A 6,082-nucleotide genomic window follows, 5' to 3' on the forward strand; every position below is an offset into this window, starting at 1 on the left:
AAAGGGCCCCCCCCCCCCCCAAGAACAGTTCTCACTTCATTTTACAGGGAAGTCATGAGGTCAAAAGGAAAACGTTTAGCACAATGAAAGGCAGCTATGCCAACCCCCTTGGGGAAATGAGGGATAAAGCAGAGTAAGCAATTACTAAACTTCACCATTAATAATTACAGTCATTAGGGAAACTTCACTCAAAACAAGTCTTACTCTGTTTGGCTCAGTGTGTTAGGAAGGCTGGTGTCTCTTGCCTGCTTGAGGAAGTCTCACCTAGTGCAGTGCCTGCCAGGTGAATTTGCAAAAAAATAGAATAAAATAAATTGCAATATATGTATTGCAAATTTTTTTTTTTTTGCAAATTCACCTGGCAGGCACTGCACTAGGGGAGATTTCCTCAAGCAGGCAAGAGACACCGGCCTTCCTATATAATATTTTTTTTTCCCCCCTCAAGCATGGAAAGGAGGACTCTGAAGAGCAAGCTACTTGGATAGATACAAAGAGCCTAGTTACCTGCAGCGTCCGTCAGCGTGCGGCCACACAGTCCTGGCTCCCAAGGCTGCCTCCAGTGTTGGACTGATGGAGCCGACTAGTACACGGAGAATTTAGAGCCCTCAGGAGTGCTGCAGCCACGTGACCGAGGCACTGAGAAAAGTGCCCTGCTCCTCAATTATCAGGTCCTTTCCTTGCAGCGCTGCTGAAAGCTCACAGGATAACGAGCTGGTGAACTAATGAGAATCAGAGCTGTACCCCTTCCAGGGTAAGGATCACAGGCCGTTCTTCCCACCTCTCCCCGAGACAAGGCATTACAAGAGAGTCTCCGATGATGTACAGGTACATGCACGGTCTATAGAAAACGGCTTTGAAACGCACTATGATTACAGCTGGGGGGGGGAAACGGGGATGGAGACTCCTAGTCCCAGTTCCAAAGGGCAGGAGAGCTGTATTGGTCTCTGTATCCAGAGAAACAGGTTTCAGTTCAGCATGAATAGTCCAAGTCAAATTGAACAGGACCTACCTGTGAGCTTATAAAAAGGGAGCACTTTGGCACATGGCTTGCCTTGATCCAAGCAGAAGGGCAGTGTGCCTGTAAGCTTGTCTAACATCTCTTCCAATGATACAATTGTTCCAATAAGAGATCTCACCCCCCCGCAAAAAACCCCCCACTCACTTCTCCTTAATCCAGGACAAGGCATAAAGACCTTGATGGTCACCTTTCTACCTCAAAGCTCTCCACAGGACCGAGCCCTTGCAAGGCTGTGTTGTTCTACAAGTCACCTGCTGTGAAAACAATGGCAAACCTGTTGGGCTTGTAATTCAGGGGCCCAGGAAATCCCAGTTATTGAAACACGTGAAGAAAGTGCCGTCTTTTGCAACGCCTTTGTGTTCCCTAGATTTTTATGGAGGCAAACTAGTCGTTCACAAGAGGTCTCCCAGTCTTTAGTGCAGAAATCACTTCATCAGGGAGAAAGCAGAGAGGCAAAATTGGAGCCTCTTTTAGTTAAGTGCTGTGCATACAGAAACACAATCCGTGCCTTGAAAAGCACATGGCCCAGGCAGAGAAGATGGCCCAAAAAAATAGGGAGAGATGGGTGCACAAAAGCTAAGTGACTAAACAAAGGCCCAACAAATCCGTGGCACAAGCAGGAACAGAAACCAAATCCCCTGAACTCCCAGCCAAGTCTTCTACAGTTACAGAGATCTTGCTATATTTGAATGTGAAGCAGACCCTTGGTCAGAAATCATTATAAAAAAAAAAAAATGTCCAGCCTTGGAGCACACAAATACAAGATAATTGTTTTGAACTATAACCGCACTATTTTTAGCGGAGACAGATAAGAGCTCCTTGAACCTGAAGTTACAGAGTAAAAGGACTGCCGAGAAGTCAATATGTTAGCCCGTTAGAGATAACACAGAAGAGCTTAGTCCAAAACCCTGCCAGATGCATACAGATATGAACCAAACCAGCAGAGCTCCAGCCTCCTACTGGAGATCCACGCTATTAGACCACAGAAGGATAAAAAGTCTCTCACATGGTAAAACTAGCACAAATTTAACAAAGAGCTCTCTGGCCAACAGCATTAAAACACAGTAGCCGAGTCTTTCTAGAGTGCTTTTCATCAATACATCCTCAAAAGGCTTTGCAAAAAAATCAGTCACCCATCATTACAGGGGAGAGACCTGAAGCAAATGATCAGCTCTCTCTTAGCAGGCCAGGATGGAAACAGAAGCGAGAGCTGCATGCCCAAGTCTAACACCCGATACAGCAAAGCTTCCCTACCTCTTCTCAGACAGGTAAACTGGACTAACGACACCAGCTGCGATAAGGAAGAGAGCACCTACTACACAATTAAGCAAGAACTGTATATATTTAGACGGCAACTAATGCCCCTTATCTGTGTCCTATAAAGTGTGAACATTTATGGTGCTATAAAGGCTTATAAATAATACCAGCAGTGTCAGCATATTTGTGGCTTTACAGCTCCTTTGCAGAGAAGAAAAATGGTTAAACTAAATCAGGCAATTTAGGAGTCAACAGGGTGACTTGGACCAATACCTGGACTACAGAAAGAGGCAATGATTTCTGATATTGTGTAGGATCCCCTGACATTTCTCTAGAGGAACAGAAAGTAAAGGGACGTCACAGTCAATGCTCGAGGCTCCTTTGGTGTAAAGGGTCTTATTCATTTTGGCCACAAAAGTCCCTACTTCCCTCAAACGTAGTGGTACCCCCTTCAGCTCCACAGGAGAAGCAGACTCACAAAACTGAGGCATGGGGTTGGTTCACAGGCTGGATCCCACCTGGAGTTGGCATACAGGATCAGTCTGTATGATTCAGAGCACTGGTCTGGCCTTGCTCCATGGATCCAGCTGCGTGCTAGCTCATTCGCATGCTCCAGCCTGAACCCTGTGCCCAAAAATGGGCACTAGTGGCCATCACAGAGGACAGTCCAGTGGTCCCCTGCGGATATGAAACCGGATGCCCTTATGTCCTCTATTTTTCTCTTCAAGAGAAAAATAGAGGGCATAAAGGCATCCGGTTTTGTATCGATAGAGGGCACAGGACAACCGGACCGTCCTCTATGATGGCCATCATACTGGCCACGTGCTGGCACAGTCTAGTGCACAAGGCCACATTATACAGCCTGCAGCAGGGCTCCCCATGGGTCCAGAAACTTGGCAGCGGGAGAGTGGCAACAGTGCCAACACTCCCCCACTGCCAGATTTCCAGCCATGTGGGGAGCACGGCTTTGCAGACTGGATCTAGCCTGTGGGCCAGGGGTTGGGGACCACGGTCTTGCAGCATCACCTCCTTGGAGTAGCGGAGTCGGAGTCTCTGCTGTTTCTTGGAACCTGCAGTACCGAAACCATAAGCGTAGCTTCCAGTAATAAAAGTCATGTGTGGACAAAGGTTTAGAAATCTTAGCTCCACATCTTATGTGCCAGCAGGCTCAGATGGGATCAATTAGAAAGCCTCATCTTTGGAGATAACCCAGTGCTGGCCGAGTACAAGAACAGAGACCATATCGACAGTCCCACTCGATACTGCTCTGCATGGGCATGGAGAAGATCACAGCATAGCGGCAATCCCAGCTGGACTGTTTTCCAGCACTGTCTGCACAGCCAACCTGGGCATCCCCAGGAGGTCTGGCCTTCCTCCCACCAGCTGGACCAACATGATGGGAAACACTTCTGGCAGGAGCACTGAAGCAGGGAAACACCACATTTCATTTGCCTATCATGCAAAAATGAACTGGGACACCACAGGCCCTGTCGCTGTGCACCATCACACGGCATTGCATGGTTTTTGGCTGTAGCCGTGTTGATCTAAGGACATAAGTAGGCAAGGTTCCTTGGGTAGATGAATAAAAGGCATTACAGGCCTTTTATTCCTAACCGCGAGGTGGAGAGGAATCTTTTGGGGGCCTCTATAAAAATCAGAAGTCATCAACTGCTACACATCCACCATCACTAGAACAAATGCCTCTAGTTGATCAGGGCCCAATTATCGCACCACAGCATCCTTTACCTCCGCTTGTAGCATAAAAAGGAGTTGTAAAGGCCCTTTACTCTATTAGAGAGATGTGAAAGCACATGGCTGAATACCTGAGAATTCAGGTCTCCAAACTTAAATAAAAGACATGCAAGGGGGGCAGGGAGAAGCAAACCCAAGTAATGTCTTAGGAAACCGTAAGGACAAGAGCAATCGCTGGACACTTGTAACTAGGCAGAGCTACCTGCTGGGAGCCAGGGAATTTTAACGAGCAACTCACCGAAGTTGCGACAACTAGCAGGTCTCAGAGTCGGGATGCAGAAGACTTGTGTTAGCAGCTACTGCCACTCCACCCCACTGGCATCAAAACCTGGCAATAAGACGAACAGTCGTTACAACCCAAAGGCACGCATACGGTCAGATGGCTTTATCATCAGGTTTCTTATGTGGCATTTTCAACCTGCTGTAGCCCAGCCTTCTCAGCCAGAGCTTCACACAGATCATATTAAAAAGAGGACAGAGCAGAGGAAAAGCACTTCTGAAAGTCACCGTGTTACCCAAGCCCATGCCTGTTTTTAAGCAGGCATGTACACCACTTCCTTGTTTCGGTACATTGTCAACGCAAAGCCATAAAGATGCTAGATGCGATTTCTTGACCCAAGCGAGAAGAGGAAATAACAGTCCAGCTTGGTTTGAGTCAGGGTGCGGGGAAGGAGGGGAGTTCTTGGACATCTCCGACCCCTACAAAAGCTTTTAACTTAACTGCGAGCCACCCTCATGGCTTCAGGAGCCTGGAGCAGAGGGAGAGGAGTGATTGAAAAGAAAACTGCCAGCTAATTTGGCTGACACAAGCCTCTCCCTTCTCTTCCAGGAACCAAGGAAGCTGCCTCTCTCAAAAGTGAGTTCTCTTTCCTGTCTCCTGCCCTGAAAGAGGAGGCATTTTACTCAGCTCTCTCCTTTGACTGATGTAAGAGATAAGAAAAAAAAACAAGTCTAGAGGGCAGAGAACAAGCTAAAACCCTTAAGTATCTAATTATACACACGGATTGAAAGCCTTCCACTTACCAGGTTTTTTAGCCCGTCTTCATAACGGGTAGAAGAGATGGATCTATTTGTAACAACAACAACTGAGCTTCCCAATTTTTGTCAACTTTTGCATTGGTCTGGTGTGGTTTGTTTAACTATCTTTTGCTTACTATAATGCCTGATCATTTAAAAATCACCTTAAAACACTGGGTTTTGGAAAGCAGACCAGCTGGATTTGGGGTTTCCATACACTGCTCTTAATTTCTCCCAGCTCTTTTGCTACTCTACCATGGGTACTTTTTGATCCATATTTTGAGCAGTGGCTCTTGTTCTAGGCGCTCAGCGTGATAACTTCAGGCCCATTTTTTTCCTGGCTTCTGGGCATCCTCCAACTTAAGTGAAGCTGGTAGCAGCAGCTCAGCTTCTGGGGAAAGCAAGGAGCAGGCCCAAGTTGCATCTCAAGAAACTGCATCAAGGACTAAGGGTCCTCCCAAGCAGGAATCAGGCGGGCCAGGTGGAAGAGAGAACAGCCCAGCTCCTGCTGGGAGGCTGAAGACTGAAAAGAAAAACTTGCTAAGCCTTTGCTGGAGCCTTCCCTCTCTCACCATTGCCAACATTTTTCGGGGGGGGGGAGCAGCGGTGGAAATCACAGACTACTTTTAGTCCGTCTTAACTGACCCATGGCACCCCGACTAGCTGGATGACTAGTATTAGGTCAGGGGTGGGCAAAATACAGCTCAGGGGCCAGATCTGGCCCGCCAGGCCATTGTATCCGGCCTGTGGCTCCCCTAAAAAATTTAAAATCAATATTTATTTGTTCCTAGGTGCCTGTCAGAGACGACAGGAGCCAGGGGCAATAAGACCCAGAGGAAGCTAGTGGCAGGACCCAGCAGCAAGGTCTGCCCAGCCCTTGTCCCCCAACCAGAAACCCCTGCCTAGCAGAGGCTTCTGGCCTGGGACCATGGGGCTGTTCCTGCTTCCTTGTGCTAGAAAGGGAAATGCAGCCCTCAACAGTTTGCTGAAACTCAGTAAGTGGCCCTTTGCCCAAAATAATTACCTGCCCCTGCACTG

General features: G+C 47.7%; 1 protein-coding gene across 1 annotated transcript in view; it reads right to left on the minus strand.

The window, feature by feature from the left end:
* The window catches only part of VDR (vitamin D (1,25- dihydroxyvitamin D3) receptor), a 99,351-nt gene extending 94,560 nt beyond the window's left edge, over window positions 1–4,791 (minus strand). The window contains exon 1 of the mRNA XM_019514099.1: window positions 4,266–4,791. The gene's annotated coding sequence lies outside the window, so the exon portion shown is untranslated. The remainder of the gene's footprint in view (window positions 1–4,265) is intronic.
* Window positions 4,792–6,082: the final 1,291 nt, after the last annotated feature.

Source organism: Gavialis gangeticus, unplaced genomic scaffold (genome assembly GCF_001723915.1).
Source record: "Gavialis gangeticus isolate Ggan-Ray unplaced genomic scaffold, GavGan_comp1, whole genome shotgun sequence".
Taxonomy (NCBI): domain Eukaryota; kingdom Metazoa; phylum Chordata; order Crocodylia; family Gavialidae; genus Gavialis; species Gavialis gangeticus.